Raw genomic sequence first — 17482 nt, 5'->3', positions numbered from 1 at the left:
CACCTCAATTGATTTAAGTATTTCAAGTGTTCATAGTTATGAACGGCGCAAGAAAACACATGGAACACAGATGGAAAAATAAAACCACACAAACACGAGCGCCCGTGTCTGTGTGGTTTTTCTTCATCTGTGTCCCGTGAGTTTTCTTGCGCCGTTCACAACTATGATCCAACACCAACTTGCCCAACTAATGCACCTGGTGTAGGAGTGTTATAGCAGTTCTTGTCGTGTAAGAATTGATCGGAGTTGAATGACACTTCACAATGAAAAAAAAAAGGAATTGGCCAGCCTCTGTCAAAATCATCCCCCACTCATCAACGATAATATTATACCGAATGGCCTAATTGCTTTGCCGTATGTTTCTTTGCTGTTGAATGCCCCATTGCTGTAGATGACAACAAATCTGATTATTTAGATTTAGTCATATGGGCAATTACGGGGAGTCTGCACGCACACAATTGATTTAATTTGTGGGGTTTAACGTCCCGAAACCACCATATGTTTATGAGAGACGCCGTGTAGTGGAGGGCTCCGGAAATTTCGATCACCCATGGTGTTCTTTAACGTGCACCCAAATCTGCGCACACAATTGAATGACAATAATTATGCACTAAAGCCACGTCCCTGTCACTGTGGCGAAAACAGGAAAACAGTTTGGCCGAGTTCACTGGTGCAAGTGCGATTCCTCGGCCAGTCGTGACATCTTTGCCTAGGAGATCGCTCTATGACGCAGTATACATGTTTCTGTATCTCTGGAGCATGGCACAAACCGATGAAGCTGAGCGCGTATTTTATTAATGGAAAGCAGTGGCGCCCTGATACGACGACGCTTAGAGGGTGATTGAATTCCAGCGACCCCTATAATTTTCCTGGTTCCTGCGGTTGCGGGCTGGTATTGGACCACGCCTTATATTCCTTACTCTACATTCAGACTATGAAACAAATGCTGTACTTGCTGCGAATGAGCAGGTAACCATGAGCAATGCGAGAGGGAGAAGTGAGCGATATGTAGCGTCTTTGTGACGTTTCTTGCATGTGCGTCGAAGTGTCGTGCATTAGCGCACGCACATCTTGTGGTGATCCATGTTGTGGGTTCGACGCCTGGATCACGCATCAACGAAAGTTTTCGTTTAGTTTTTTCTTTGTCGTGTGTTATTGTGCGTTTTGGCGACATCATATACGAGACGGAAGTGACGTTGGTCAAATCTTAGTGGACTCCAACATTACACTTTCATACCTAAACAAAAAAGCAGCCTTTAGCTACAGTGGTACACGCATTGAATGCTGCCGTTCTAGTTACATAATTTATGCCTTAATTTGTTTAACGTCCAAGAAACCTGCGGCTGCTTTTTTATGACACTTTATTTTCTTACTATGGCCATTTTTTGTGGAACTACGACTAATCATAACCTTTTCTCTTCGAGCTGTGGGCGTTAACTTGGTGTCGCTTAACTACCCCTAAGCCCGCGAAGAAAACATGAATTCCTCATCCTTCGTCGAGCGTGGGTCCCTCTCCTTTCACCCTTCTTATGTTCTCTTCATGCCGTTGCACCACGTGTATTCGTGGTTCTATCTATGTGTTTTTCTGTCTTGATTTCAGTGCCTGAGATAGTTATCACTCCATATTGCTTCGGACTAGCTCATTATCTGGTACTTACCTAAACGGTAAAGTCATTACTTCCGCGCGAATATCAGCGCCAAAATCAGACTCCTCGCATGCGCTTCATGTAAACCGAAACTGTTTGCCATTAACGCGACGGTCGGTGGTGATGTGCTGCGCCCTTCGCCGTTGGCGACCATCCTGTCCGACGAAAGTGGAATAAAATAGTGGACGCTATTACCACCGCTGCTGTCTGCGACACGTGCAGCGGCTCCCGTGCGCGTCCGCCCTCTTCGCGCCACTCCCGTGGCGTTATCAATTTTCCCGGCGTTTTCGCGCTCCTCGTTCGCGTCTTGCATCTTTTAAAGGCGCGACTGAGCACCCGAATTCGGCGCTTTTAAAAGGAGCCTACACGTGATTTATCGCCTGTGTCGCGCGAGCGGCGGTGCGCTCAAAGGCCGGCTTTGGTGCATCTCTCTCGTGGGCCCATTTGGATGAGGATTTTATTGTTTCATTCTCGCGCCTCGAGGGCCCACTTCCCCTTCTCTCTCTCTCTCCATGTTGTGTCTCATCACTTGAGACGAGGGAAAGGGAGCGCGTGATTGCGTACGCGGTGTGTTCCCGCTCTCACGCAGGACTCGCATCCATTTGACAAAAGGCGTCGTATTACTGCAGCGGCCGCAAGGAGGCGTTCACCTCGAAGGCGAGAAATTCGTTACGCTTCACCCGTGCGCACGAACGCGACCGGCCGGTGACAGGAACTGGACACAGTTGCGGCCCATTTGCCGGCCTGCGGTGACGCATTTTTAATGGCTTTGCGATGAAGCAACATGCGTGATCACCCTGAAGGAAGTGCATCTGCGTATATGCTGGTGAATGTTGTGTAGCGGTATATCCTCCTCAACAGATTGTGTACAGGGGCGATACGTATAGTGTTGGCTCTGTGTAGGTGGGCGCTAAAGTGCAGTTAAATGGCAGAGTGGCCAGTAGATGATTACGATACACTCGCGACATGCCAGTTAGCCTTGGGCCACGAAGCTATATCGGGTCATTTCAACCGTGCGGATGGTTCCGAATAATAGGTGTTCTCCGTATATAGACCTAGATACTTAAGTGTGCCCTGAAGGCACCGTGTCTATTATGACTTCTAAAATCGAGCACACGAACTTCAACAGTAGTTACCATTACGTGGTTGCTACAAAAAAAAATATCTAGGGCTAAGCCTTCGAACGAATGAATATAAGTTACAAGCCGAGGTTATTTATACGCCAGTTTTCTGGATCACTGCTGCCTTTGCGTGAGTTCGAACGTGAGCAGCTGAAAAAATTGTCTTTTAATAAGTCAAACTACGTGCACATTGAAGACGAGCGAAAATGCCCGACGAAATTATTGTTAGCACATGGATTGCCGCATAGTTCTATCAGTTGTCTTGCTTTATGTGCGCAAAGTGCCTCACGAAGAGTGAGCCAAGTCAGGAGGCAGAGACTGATTTCGCCGTTTTCGTGGGAATTTTGTCAAAATGGTTCAATAAATGAAATGAAGTGAGAAATGAAAATCCTCAGTGTAACTTCATTCGTATCAGGAAGGTCATAGTCGTGGACTCTGGGATTTATGGGGCTAAATACTACCCATACCTTACAAGATGACAGCAATGTAATCTTTTCTGAACACATGTGCTTATATGATTGCACTGACCCACACGAGGAGTTTATGTGAAGCTTGAGAAAGGCGAAGGCACATAAAATGTTCGTTATCGTTTATATGCAGAAGCCTAGTTAGCGAAAACTGCAGCTAAATGATAGGATGAAAGACCACGACAGCATACAGACTGTTGTTATATCATGCTTGCACCGCTTGTGCTCTATCATCCTCATCTGTCAAGCCAGAAACCCACAGATCATAATCTGGCATCGTTGACAGGTGGCGGCAACCGGGGGTTATATTCTACATGCCCGCTATAAATGCGGGTGCGAGAGTAATGCAACCGCTTCGGCAGGCACTCATTCATGAAAATCTTAGAGAGCAATGACCAATTGATCGCAATATCAATCCTAAACAGCACACGAAGTAGTACAGGAGTTGCCTGTTCTTACATAGTAGCTTTATGCCTTCAAAATCCAAAGAAAATTATGCCATTGCCGCTTCCGGCACGCCGATAAGAAACAGCACTTGTCTCTACGTATCTGATTATATCGACAAGTCGCCATTCAGAGTATTGGGTAGCTCTGAGGAGAATACCAAGCCTAAGCACGAGCTGGTTTAGGTCTAGTACTCGTGGCTGGATAGCTGAGCGCTCATGGTCAATCAAGGCCGGGTCTGCCAGGTTGAAGAGCGCTCCTGATTCGGTGTTGAGGCTAAATTGAATTGGGGTGATAAGGCTTGGCATGTGTGAATTTCCGCAATATTACTTTATAAAAAACTGTAGAAAACAGTAGATCAAACAGCTTCTCGAACAAAGAAGATTAAGCTCTGACACATAATTTAGACAAGGAGTTCTGCTTTCGTTCAGAGTTCCAGCGATACCTTGTATAAAGACTCTAAAATGTTTCACATGAGGAAAATCGCTTAAACATGCAATGCTTTCTAATTAGTGACCTTTTCTAGGGCTGAACATCTTACCTTAAATAGATGAACAACCGATGGCCGTCATTAAATTTCTTTAGTTGTTCTAGAGATATTTCCTCATCATTTGGCCATAATCGCATTGATTACAGAAAAGTTTTCAGGTGGTCACTGCCATATACAAACATCAGTGAATGTCACTTCTCGTACGCCATGCTTTGCCCATAGGAAAATGGAATGTGTACCTCAAGTCGCAATCCATACGAACTGCTCACGACTAACATGTTTGCTACTTCATAAAGGTAAGACTTCTAATTTAGAGAAAACACATGATTAATGTTGTTCGAAGATAAGTCTAAGAAAACAGACTATTGGCAGGGGCATAATTAATTAATCCAACCCGTGAAAGTGAGCGTTTCAGAGGTGGTCGAATAACATGAATATTCGAATCGCTTTGGACTAAAATATTATTAGGTTAGTGCATGCACGCTTGTAATGGTCGTCCGTGGAAGTCGGCTGCTGATCTGCCAAGCTTTTATTCTCGTTGCCATCGAGCTTCTTGAATGAAATTTCTCAAAGTGGTGTTGAAGTTGACAGACATTTGTTGACATCCCGTAGCGCTTGCTCGGGAGGGAGAAAGGTTGGCGGCCGTGTAAGATCAAAGCATTGGAATGGACTCCAAGAGAGCGCAAACACAGGCAGGGTCGACCAACGGCTGAGCGGAGCCATGAAATCAAAATAAAATTTCAAAAATGATGAGTTGCGGGGTATTACGTACGCAAACAATAATGTCATCATAAGGCGTGCAAAGGTAGACGGCTATGACCATTTTCACCATGTATTTTTCGTTAACATGCACTGACGCCACGCTGTGCACGGTCCTCTAGCATTTCGACACCATGAAAATGCAACCACCGCGACTGGCATCACACCGGCGACCATTGTGTCAGCAGTCGAGCACTGTTACCATCACACACCTCCGCTGTAGATGAAATTAAAAAAAAAAGGCACAGCTTACCCACGGAATAAATGATGATGAGTGGCGCGAAGCGTGCACGTACTCTTCCGTCCGGCCGTCCGTTCTTGCTTCCGTCGGTCATTATATGTCCGTCCATGCGTGCGTCCGTCCGTTCGTCTATGTTCATCCGCTCATGCGTGCACCCATGCGGGCGTTCGTCCATGCGTCTGTCCATCCGTCTCCTTGTCCGTCCGTCCGTCCGTCCGTCCGTCCGTCTGTCTGTCTGTCTGTCTGTCTGTCTGTCTGTCTGTCTGTCTGTCCGTCCGTCCGTCCGTCCGTCCGTCCGTCCGTCCGTCCGTCCATACATCCATCCATACATCCATACATCCATCCTTCCATACGTCCGTCTGATCATCTAGTGAACAACACTCCAATACCACCATCTCGCATCTTTTTTCATATATTCATCATCGAAGCGACGTCCTATGCCGGACTAGAGCACGCACGCACTCTGTTGGATTGAGGCGGAAACCCACGCACGTTAATCATAAATAAAAACATAGTTGTTTCTGATGAAATAACTTAAAAAGACGAGTAACGGAGACTTAAGATCCAATAAAATTTGCCTTGAATTTAATGCTTACTTAAAAAAAATTGGCAGATCCCACGTGCAATGAGAATCTATGATATGCGAAGTCTTCTCTCGGGCACTTGAAAAATTGGCAGATCTCACGTACAATGAGAATCTATGATATGCGAAGTCTTCTCTCGGGCACTTGACAGAATAGTGTCCAGAGACATTTGGCTGTTGTCGATGCGCGAAAAAACGGACATTACAACAGAAGGTGACAAAAGCCCTGTTGAAATTCCTGCGCGACACGGACTTGAACAAGCGGCTGTAACAGCAATGTCATACACCGCGAAAGACAAGACTGGACTATGACTGAGTGTGCGCGGGTGTGCTGCCGAATGTGCTGTGTTTCTCTCTTCCCTCTCTGCTCACTATCTTTCATCTCCCCCATCCCTCTCCCATGCGCAGGGTAGCAAACCGGCTGCCTATAGGCTGGTTAACCTCCCTGCCATTCTTTTCTCTCTATTTTCCTTCTTTTCTGTGATATGCGAAGCACGATGAGGAAGGTTGATATGTTACTTTAAAATGAGCATAACGTTACGAGGCGGAGGTAAATTAGGCCGTGTATGCATTACTCCCTTGTCATGATTATTACGTTTGAACGTGTCATTTACCTTCGTCATCCATTCACGTCACCTGATACTAAAATTGGTATATGAGGAGCTAGTGAAACGGCCACAAGCGCACCATGAATGGCCCAGTACACTCCGACGGAACGTTGACGCGCGTGCACGCTGGGCACAGCGACGCTGCGCTAGCAACGCGAGCACTCTATAGGCACCCGGCAGTGAACCAGAGGGGGCAACGAAGCTCTTTGGGCCGCCTCAGCATTGTTGGTACTGACCGCCAGGGATACTAAGAAAATGGAACGCTCGCTGAACACAGTGACATGCTCAAGTGCCAGCGCCCTTTTTGGCACGTTTGCAAAGAACGCTACATGGGCGCTGAGCCGTGACCGCTTGCTCACAACTAAAAAATAAAATGATATGCACGTGCAAGTTTGGTTTTGCTGCGCCTGCTCGCTAGACTGTGTGTTCTGGCGCTACCATCAGATCTCGTAAACTGCATTGCCGGGTGCCTATAATCTGACGCCAGGCGCAACCGGCGCGACCAGCGTTCATCGGCGTGGCCAGGTGGCAACCGGCGCAACATGCGACATACAGCATTTCGCGCCAGTGAGACAACACTGCGTCTGCCTCTCTTCGTGACGGAGAAACGCCCGCCGCGCTCCCACGCGCATGCGTCTAAGCAACGCAGTGCGACGCACACCTACGAGTACATGGCAGGCAGATCGGCGCCTGGCATGGCATCGCCGTCGTGACGCAACGAAATGAACGCCGGTGAGCACGCGCGCCCGGTCCCGTCGAAATGTATTGGTGCCTTGAGTGAGGCATGTAGTCATGTTCTTACATGACACGCATCTCATGATTATCATGTTCGCACCAGTCACATACCTTCGTCATCCATGCATTCACGTCACGTAATGCCATACTTGGTATATCTGAAATTAGCGAAACAGCCGCGAGCGCATCATCAGCGTGGCATGTAGTCATGTTGTTACATGACACCCACTTGATGATTATCATGTTTGCCCCACTCACACATGCCTTCGTAATCCATTCACGTCTCGTAATACCTAATTTGTTATGAGTGAAGCTAGCAAAATGACCGCGATCGCATCATGAGCGTGGCGTGTAGTCGTGCTCTAACATGACACGCATCTCATGACTATCATGTGTGCACTAGTCATATACCTTAGTCATGCATTCACGTCCCGTAATACAATATTTGGTATATGTGAAGCCAGCGAAACGACCACACTGTAAGCAAAAGTTAGCCGAGATGGGAGTTTCTCCAGCACATGAGCCCACAAAACTCCCCTGCCCCAATTATTTACTCCCTGGTAGAGAGTGAACTCGGCACATGTCATCGTGAAACGCCCCCTCCTTAATCACAGAGTTTATGAACGACATGACCTTGTTAAACTCCCCAGGGAGTTTCAGGTCACGTGGTTACAAACTCCCTATAGTAGCTTTAAAAACACTCTTTGGGCGTGACGTGTGTGTGTGTGTGTGTGTGTGTGTGTGTGTGCGTGTGTGTGTGTGTTTGTGTGTACGGGCATATGTTTGCACGTCGGTGTGAAACACATGTGCTTTGTGTGGCTAACCGTGTAAGCATCTGTCAACAGGCAACGAAATTATAAGTGCAGCGAAGAATAGCAACGACCGGTTGGTATTTACTGAGAATATTTCAGTATATTTCGCACCGTTAAACCACGCTGCACATCGGTACGATTCCTCAACGAAACGTCCTGAATGCCGCGCTTCAAAGGGCCGAGTAACAAAAAACTTCGAAGAATAAATAATGGTAGCAAAAGTAAGCTGTTACGATCGTCAGCGGCTGCTCCTGGAGTTTCACCATCAGAAACTTCGAAGCGGTTCGAAGTAGGCTTCGCTCGACTACGGCAGGCTGGCCGGCAACCGGTCTGAGAGTTGCGCCGGCGACGCGCTCGCCCCGTCTCCTCCGATAGTGGCTTCTCGGAGTGTCACCGGTATTTCACCGGCTGCAACATCTAAGCGGTAGGAAGGCCCCGCTATGGCGTTGGTATCAAGCCAGCATCGTATCGAGCTCGCACTGCGCACCGGCCGCCGTGGCGAGCTCTGCGAGCTATACATGCAATGCATGCGAGCAACGGGAACAGCGACTGCGAACCGTCTCATTCGTTTAAGTCTACCGCTCCGTAGCTTAAACTGCGTGGATAGCGGACACCTATTTTTGTGCATGGGAAAAACGAGACGTAAACTGCACATCAGCAAGCATTTTGTGATCGCCAGCTGTCATTCATCGGATCACCGGGCCGTACTCGTGAGTGAGGCCTAGTCGTCGAACGCGGTAGCGGTGGTCTACCTCGGTTCATCGCTGGAGCTGCTGAATGTACCTCGTTAATGTGTTCATTCAAGACCGCGCGCACTTTGTGTATGATAAAGTGCATTTTACGGGTCCACAAATAGCGCTGCTGATGCGAATTCAGCCTGTACGACAGAGCGTCAACTGATAAAACTTTTTCGTTATAGTAAAAAAATTTTAAATATTAGGCAGGATTAGGATAAAAGGCATGTGTGTTGAAGTGCTTACATCAGACCACCGCAAGTTCATACTTACGCCGTGCGTATTTATTGCTTAATTATTAGAAAAAAAAGGCTTTCACCTGGGCTACAGGAGGTCAGAATGTGGTGCCTATATATACTCGGTGACTATATGGTAGGTGTGTACTGCGTGTGGCAAGCTGTGGTGAGTGCGAGTGTTGTGATATTACGTGAACGTTGTGATAATGTTTGTGTACTGTAATCATTGTTGTGCGTATTAAATGTAATGTAATTAAAGTTACGCTTGCGCTTGGTACGGCTGCTGACGTAATTTTTTTTCTCGGTCGATGCAAAAAATTTACTCCCATACTGACCTGAAAAAGTTCCGCTATGGATGTAAATAAAAACCCCCCTGGCACTATGCGAAAACCCCCTTCTGATGGGGAGTAAATTTTTTACTCCCAGAGACGGTTTTTTTTAAACTCCCATCTGGGTGTGCGCTAGAGGACAAGGTCATTTACTCCCATTTCGGCTTATTTTTGTTTACAGTGCACAAGCGCACCATGAGCGTTGCGTGTAGTCATGATTCGTGATCTCTATTACATGCATGTCATTATTTCTACGTTAGGGTCTGTCGCATGCGTTCGCCATGCAGTCATGTAATATCATCCCAATTTTGCAACATGTCATGTGAACACGAAAATACCGTGAGAGCTGCAAGATCATAAAATATAAATTGTGACTTTCATGACATAATGTCATGATCTTAATGGTATGACTAGTCAAATATGTTCTTCATACAGTCATGTTATGACATACTAATTTCGGTATCGATACCATTATTGAAACGGCCAGGAGAGCTAAAAGTCGTAGGCGGCGAGATAGATAGATAGATAGATAGATAGATAGATAGATAGATAGATAGATAGATAGATAGATAGATAGATGCGCTGAAAGTCGCCGACGTTCACTAAGAAATGATTCGCATAAAAAAAAACTAGTAACAGAAGGACGCACTTTCAGCACTATCTGATCGGAAAGCGTTGCCACGTTAAGCTCGTTTGGCATAACCTCCTTGGTTTTAGCAAGATTTAGCTAGGGTTAGGCCCCAGGGCCATGCATTAGAGGCGGCGAAAGGTGGGAACTATAGACACGAAATGCAGGCCGTAAGAGAGTGCGTGCGTGCAACTACTCTGGTCCAGCCATGCTACCTCTCGTTTAGTCCTTGGAATGTCCGCTCGATGGCGATACTTCTATATGATGGTTATATGATGAAGTGATACGAGATGGTGGTACCTGCAGTGTTCACTGGATCGACGGACGGATGGACAGGCGCATGGACGAACGAATGCATGCACGGACGAACACATGGACGGATGCATGCACGGGCGAATGCACAGATGAACGGATGTATGGACAGACGTACGGGCGCTCGGACGAACGGATGGAGGGATGCACGGATGGACAGACGCGCGGACGGACGCACGAACGGACGCATGAAAGAATGGAAGCGAGAACGAACGGGCGAACGGAAGTGCGGACCGACGGACGGATGCTTCGCCCCACTCACCCTCATGCACTCGGTGGATATGCTGTGATTATTTTTAACAGCAGCCACTCTTCCACCTATTCAGAAAAGCTCTTTACTTTACCAGAAGGCAACGTGGTGAAGGCGCTGCTTCAAAGCAGGGCGTTTGGGCCGCCTTGAAGGTTTCGATTGTAGTCCAACTCCAAGTGAAAGTGACAAAAATAACAAAATGCTCATGAATCAACAGTAAATCATTTCATACTCTTTTAACACAAAATTTTCTATCTTGCTGCACCATAGGAACAATTTTATTTTACTTTGATTTTACTAATAAACACTGTGCAGCAATATAGCCCCTAATTTCTTTTGACGTTCGTGTTTATTAAAACTCGCTCTTTTCTTCTACTGCACAATCTTTGTGCATTATACTTCGCCTTCATTCATAGTCATTTTCCATATTGCTGTTCTTCCTGAGGAAACACTTACAGGATTCATCCCTCCAAGATTGCTCACTGGCAGAATAAAGCAACAAAAGTTGTCACCCCCAGTCACTGGAGGGAGTCTGCCACGCCCATGTACCCTAATCTCGGCATTCTCCACATCAATCATTCCATCTCATTGAAACTGGGTATTATCATTTTTCGTGCACGTCACCTTGACATTCAACTAGAAAGCATCCCACCCAGTTTCCTAACAAACACAAACTCGACTAGATTCTCCTCTGATCTTAGCTTACTGTTGCCGGTAGTACACTCGAGTTATGGCAAACAGACAGCGCTTCATTCAGATAATTGCCTATAGAACTTGCGTCCATTGATCAACAAAGTTTGTCATAATACAACAACATATAAAATAAAATTAAGGAAACGTTTCTTTCAGCTTTCATGTTGGCATTTTTTCAGCGTTTTTTCCTTCAGTTTCTTCATTTTCTTTGGTTCATGTAACTCTTTGCAGTATATATGCTATTTACAAGTTTTTCATTATTGTTGATGTTCTATGCCAGCAGCTTTTAATTTATTTGCGCTCTTGCTTTTCTGTTGTTGAGAAATTCACGCTTCATGTGGACAATATGCTTCTCGTCGTCCCTTGTCTGCCCTGGATCTCATCAATCCATTCTCGATAGGAGGCTTCTCTGACGGTATTTACCTAGGGACCTCCATCTGCAGCACTTACGAAACATGTCATTTGTATTTCACGATGATATTTCAATGAACCTTCGAATCTTTGCAACAACTTTCATGCACCAGCGGCGTGGCGATTGCATTGACCGAAGGACGCTTGGCTGAAACTGAAAACTCGTGTTGCACTCCGCTAACGTTGAGCGTTTGATTGGAACGGGGAACGCAGCGCGAAGTCGGTCAGCTAAAAGTGCCTATTAACGCACTGCGAGGAGTTTTTAACCACTCGTCACACTCCTCCGTGATCATGCGAGGCACAATGCTCGGTGTGTGAAAGAAACACTGTGGTAAACTAAGCAAAACGTGTGTCTAACATCATTAAGAAGCAAGAACATGTAACCAATAATTGTGAAAGACGTCAGTGCCACGTCGACTTGAAACCACTGCTAAGCACTGATGCCGCACGTTTCAGCTTTCGCTGGTTAATCATTTGTATAGAGTGCTTGAGCAGTACTATTTTTTCTTAGGGGCGTAGCTCCTTAAAGCGGCACCCGTTCGTCCTTCGTCGTAGTATATACGTAACATGTCTTACGCTTTGATCTGCAAGGTGGTGCCGGTGGAAGATTTCTCTTATGCGTTGTTGAACAATAAAAAACTCGCAGCGTGCGCGTTAACTAAAAGCCGAATTCTCCTGTCTCTCATTCCCCATTAGCAGCCATTGGCATGTACATTGAGCACTATCTGAAAAGAAAGGCTTGCTACGTTATACTCGCTGGGCGTAACCTCCTTGGTTTTAGAATGTTTTAGTGAGCGTTGGGCCACAGTGCCATGAATACAGTGAACTAGTAAATACCATGAACTCGAGATGGTTAAAGGTAGGAAGTTGACAAGAAGCAAAAGCTGTGAGAAAGTGTGCGTGTGCCACCTCACGTTTAGTCCTTGGAATGTCCGCTGGATGGCGGTGCTTCTATATGCGGAATATATGATGAAAAGATGCGAGATGGTGGTACTTGCAGCGTTGACTAGATGGGCGAACGGACACACAGACAGATGCATGGACGGGTGCACGGATGGCTGCACAGACGGATGGACGCATGGACGGATGCAGGGGCGGATGCATGGAAGAATGCAGGGACGGACGCATGTATGGACGTGCGGACGCACGAATAGACGCACGCATGGACGGGTGGATAGAGGCATGGACGGTCACACAGACAGACGCATGGACGGATTGATGCTTCGCCCCACTCTCCATCATTCACCCCGTGTATATGCTGCCATTGTTTTTAGTGTCATTATTGTCGATAAAGGCATACGGTCTTGCCGCTATGTGTGCAACGGTTGTATGCTTGTGGATGCATTGCTAAGCACTGTTCGGTTATAGGCGAGCGGTGCATCCACGCTTATATAAAGAGGCGCTGGCACAGTTGCGCGAGCAACTCTTGTCCTCCCTCCTTTGTTCCCATTTGAGCTGCGCCATGCACCGAAACCCCGAGACGAGCGAAATCATCGGGCCGCATCCCGCCATCACGTTGGGAGGTGGCCGCAGATTTATGGCTGTCCGTGAACCGAACCATCAATCAGGCACGTCTCCATTATACGCCCCCACAACCATCGCCAAGCGATGACGACTTCTGGCACGCTGTGTCTAAACCTGCGCAGACGCGCGCAGAAAGTAACGTTGCCGCTGTGGCTCTATACCGGAAAATAAACCAATGCGAATGCGTGGTTACTGTAACAGGAAAGGGGCAGGACGTAACGCTGCAGCTGATGAAGGAGAGAAAAGCAACGCACATGCGTGGTTGGTGTAACTGGAACGGAAAGTGCACACCGCATTTTTTTTCTGGGTGCGTCACACATGGAATGCGCAAGCAGTAAAATTGAGACCACCATGTTCACAGTAAAAATTTTTGCACTCAAAAGGTGTAAAAAGGGTGCTTTTACGAGAAAGCACCCTTTGCAACACCCTTCAACACCCATAAATGGTCGAGTGAAAAAAAAGCACCCTTTTGTTTGGGTGCTTGCCTCAATAGCACCCTAAAATAGGCTCTAAGGGTGCGTTTGTGCCTGAGAAGGGTGTAGGTGCCGATTCATCAGATGGAATATGCAGCATAAGAAGAACACATAATTATAATATTTGGGATTTTACGTCTCAAAAACCTCGATATGATTATGAGGGTCGTCGTAGTGGAAAGCTGCAGAGATTTTCACCATTTGGTGTTCTTTAATGAGCGCTCATATCGCACAGTGCAAAGGCTTCTGCCTTTTCGCCTCCGCCTTAATTCGACTGCCACGGCCGGCATCGAACCCGCGACCTTCGGATTGGCGGCCGAGCAGCGCAGCTACTGCACGAATATGTGGACCTTGCGTTAAATGACGGCCTAATTGACTTAGAATGTGTGAAGATGCTCTCCGAATTCAGCAGATTGTCAGCAGAAGCAAATCGCGTTTCATCTATAATGGCAATTAACTGCAATCCATGTTACGAAAGCTTTCCTTAGCGTTGGTTATAAGCTGCATGTTTGCTATGGATTATATACACACAAATAATGTTCACCCGAGTATGGGTGTGTGTGCGTGTAAACGCGATTGTGTGTACACTCGTGCATGTGTGCGTGCGCGTGTATGTGCGAGTCCGTGCTTGTGTTAAGCGTGCCTGTGCACATGTGTACGCCCATGCATGCGTGCGTTTACGGTCGCGTGTGTGTGTGGCCGCTTGTGTGTATACGTGTATGTGTGTGCGCCTGTGAATAAGTATGCGTGTGTATCAGCCCGTGCGCCCTCGAATTTCGTGTGTGTGTGTGTGCGGGAGGGGGAGGCACTGCTTCTTATTGTTTAAGGTCCCACACCTGTTCAGACTGGGAGTCTGTATGGGAGGTGGCTTAAGGAATGGCGGTTGTCAACGCACTGTACATGGACTATTCAGTACATGGAAAACAGCTGCACATTTTTGTACCTGATCGTTGCTTACGAACTTGCTGTGGTAGCTGATTAGGTCCGCTGAGGTGCTTCTACGCTCGAAAACGTGGGTTATGACCAATTCCCACGGAAAGCTGTCACTGCACTTATGCACAACCATCGTTTATATTAGCAACGTTTAACAAGAACGTGCCCTGCCTTTGCTACAGGTGCTTAGCTAGCTCATTGGGTAACCATATGGAATTATGTGCTGGTCATGTGGTCAGCAAAAAGTTTGTTATAACAACCTCGGCACGTTTCGTGGTGCGTGACAAGCCTTCTAAACATCCGCGACTGTGGATTAATTTGTTCCAGCTTCGACTACGCATTCAGTGTTTGCGGCACCATACGCGGAAGTGCCAGACACAGACATTGCAAAAAGAAATTCCTCTGGAAAAAGGTGTAGCGATGCTCTCCCGCTAATGCCACCGAAGACGAAATTGTTTCTGGCCATTCCATGGTGCACTTTGTTTTCCGCAAGTTTTGCTTCACTATTTTTCGCCCACTGCAATCGCATTCCGTCAAAATACTCCAAGAACCCGAGGCTGGTAAATAACCTGCGTCGCTGTGCGACTGGCTGGAAGGAGAGTTGCCATTTACAAGGAGTCATTCCGCGACGAACGGCCGTCCGTCGTATGCGCCATAGCGTTTGCTCTTCGGCGCCGTCCTGGCGGGTTTCCCGCTCCTCCCCCCCCCCCCCGCTCACCCCGGCCAGTGTTGCTCCCACAACAGCGGTGTAGATAAGCGAATAGTTGCGTCACCGAACACCTGCGTCGACAGCTGCGGTGCCGCCGCCAGTGCTCCTCTTTCTCTCTCTCAACGTCGCTCTCTTTGTCTCATCGTCTTTCAAATGCGTTGCGTTGGTCTGGGGTCTTGGTCGCTGTGTGTGTTCTAGCGAAGAGGCGCATATTCAATGGTGGTCACGCATGACACCGTGTTCGAAGTGACGCTCGGATTAAGGAATATTCATGAAGTGGCGAACACGGACAACGTGGGCCTGTTAACGGTGAGTGTACTGTTTTCGCAAATAGTAATCATACAGCGCTAGCTGGGCGCCTGCAGCAGCTCTGCCGAAGTAGGCTGCCAGCGATTTACAACAGCATGCGTTCGCGGGCCTGTTGCAGATGCCCGATTAAACGTGTGACTTAACGAGTTCACACTGCTATGCGCGATGTTGTGAAAGTGCCTGCATCACTCATACAGTGAGTGATGTGATCACTTAACAAGGGCGGGATTAGTTGCTGATCGCACATTGTCTCTACACTGCACAAAGTGATTGATATTGTTTTAAGATGTGCTTTGGGCTACATCGTAATAACATTTCTATTAATACTCAAATGTGCAACGTGCTTCTGTAGGTGTAAAAGCAAAAAAGAAAGAAAAATAAAAAATTATGTACAGAGGCGCACTGTACGAAATGGCTTTTTTTTGCTTAAAGACGGTATGGTTGGAGGTGCTGATATGCCGCGATGCTCCCAGCACGTGCGCCTCGGTCTTTTAAGCGATTTAGGTCAAGTGCCACCAGCAACAGGGAAAGATCTAGCAGACTTCCAAAGGCGCGTTGTTGTGGCCATCGCCGTGCGTTGTTTTCCCTCGTTTCTGTTTGCTGTTTTCGTGCTTCGCTTTCATCTGCGATAATGTTCGGCGTTATAACAGAATCGAGAGAGTATACGTGACTGTTCCAGCTATGTGCGGTAGCTCTAGCATAAGCCATGGCTGCTGAAACGTAGTCGGCGTCCGCGCGCGTTGGTGTCGTTCGAGCGCTCTTACTTGCGTGATTGTGTTTAACTGAGTATTTAGGCACGGGTTACGTTTGTAAATCCCGTAGTCAATAATCGCTAATAGCGTGCCCCTGATCGCCATCAGAGAATGGGCTTGGTTGTCGAAATATGCCAGACGCTTTTTCTGAAAGCAAGCTTTGAATTTTTTTTAAAAAGAAGTACTTTCATACGTGCAAGGCAGTACCTATTGCAGGCCCGCAACTCTTTAAAAACTGGGCGAGCTATCACATCTTTTATCAAATTACAATGAATTAAGATGATTGAATTATAGATTACGAATTTCTGTGCTAGATTAGGTGCACAAAACACATGTTCGCAGCCCTACGACTAGAAAGCAGGCAAATAGGAAGCACAGCGTCAAATTTGGATTAGATTCCATTGACGGAGCGTCTTGTGAGAGTAGAAAGAACGAGAAAATTGTTCATTTTTGATGCCCTTATAGAGGCAGTCGAAATTGCACTGATTGGCGACTTGTAACAATTCCTCAGATTGTTAGAGGCGTGATTAAAGTCAGTAAATCTTTTACTTTTTTTTTGCAGACCTCTTCGCTAGTGCCACGCCCAAAATCATTTGTTCTCATGTAAAAGAGAAAGCAGAGATGTCTTCACTGTTTGTACATGAAGAGGTAAGTTTCTTGTGCATTTTGATTAATGTTACATGTTCTGAACGTTGTACTTTAGGAATTATTTTTCACACTGGCTCACTGCCCTAGAAGGAATTTGATTCTTAGGTGAGTTCAGGCTTTCATAAGTGCCATTTTTGATCTGTAGTCTTACACTTCACCTCATTTCGGGAATTTGCTGTATGCTGGAAAACTCTTATCTTTATCATACGAAATTATTGGAATGTATGGGTTGTATGCTTCGAGTTCAGTGTAATGTCACTTACACGCCATTTCGAAGGATACACACTACACATTCTTTATATATGGTGCTGCCAGAACAGCACGAACATCCTTTTATGAGAAGTCATATTTGCTCTTATTACAGGATGAGAGGGTGCCGCTGACGTCCTGCGTAGTCTACCCCCCGGCCCCAGCCTAGAGCAAGCCTACTTCCTAAACCTCTACATGAATAACCGAAAAACCTTCCGTGTCAGTAATGACGAAGAAGGAGTGACAGCACTGATGAGTTGATTTTTTTTTATTTTCAACATTGTCTACGGCCACAAGGCCTTTAACAACCACCGTGATTGAGCGGCTTTTTCTCGGCGTGAGTTTGGAGTTTATCAAAGAAGTTGTTCAGGCAGTACGACGCTGAA

At 46.8% G+C, this 17482-nt stretch overlaps 1 long non-coding RNA gene across 1 annotated transcript; it reads left to right on the top strand.

The window, feature by feature from the left end:
* Window positions 1-15311: 15311 nt before the first annotated feature.
* LOC142785322 (uncharacterized) lies at window positions 15312-17277 on the top strand. Its single transcript, XR_012888913.1, has 3 exons — window positions 15312-15447; window positions 16762-16847; window positions 17212-17277. It is a non-coding gene; the product is annotated as an uncharacterized LOC142785322 (long non-coding RNA).
* Window positions 17278-17482: the final 205 nt, after the last annotated feature.

This window comes from Rhipicephalus microplus, unplaced genomic scaffold, assembly GCF_043290135.1.
Source record: "Rhipicephalus microplus isolate Deutch F79 unplaced genomic scaffold, USDA_Rmic scaffold_21, whole genome shotgun sequence".
Lineage (NCBI taxonomy): Eukaryota > Metazoa > Arthropoda > Arachnida > Ixodida > Ixodidae > Rhipicephalus > Rhipicephalus microplus.
The sequence above is the reverse complement of the archived record's forward strand: the minus strand, read 5'-3'. Positions and strand labels throughout refer to the sequence as shown.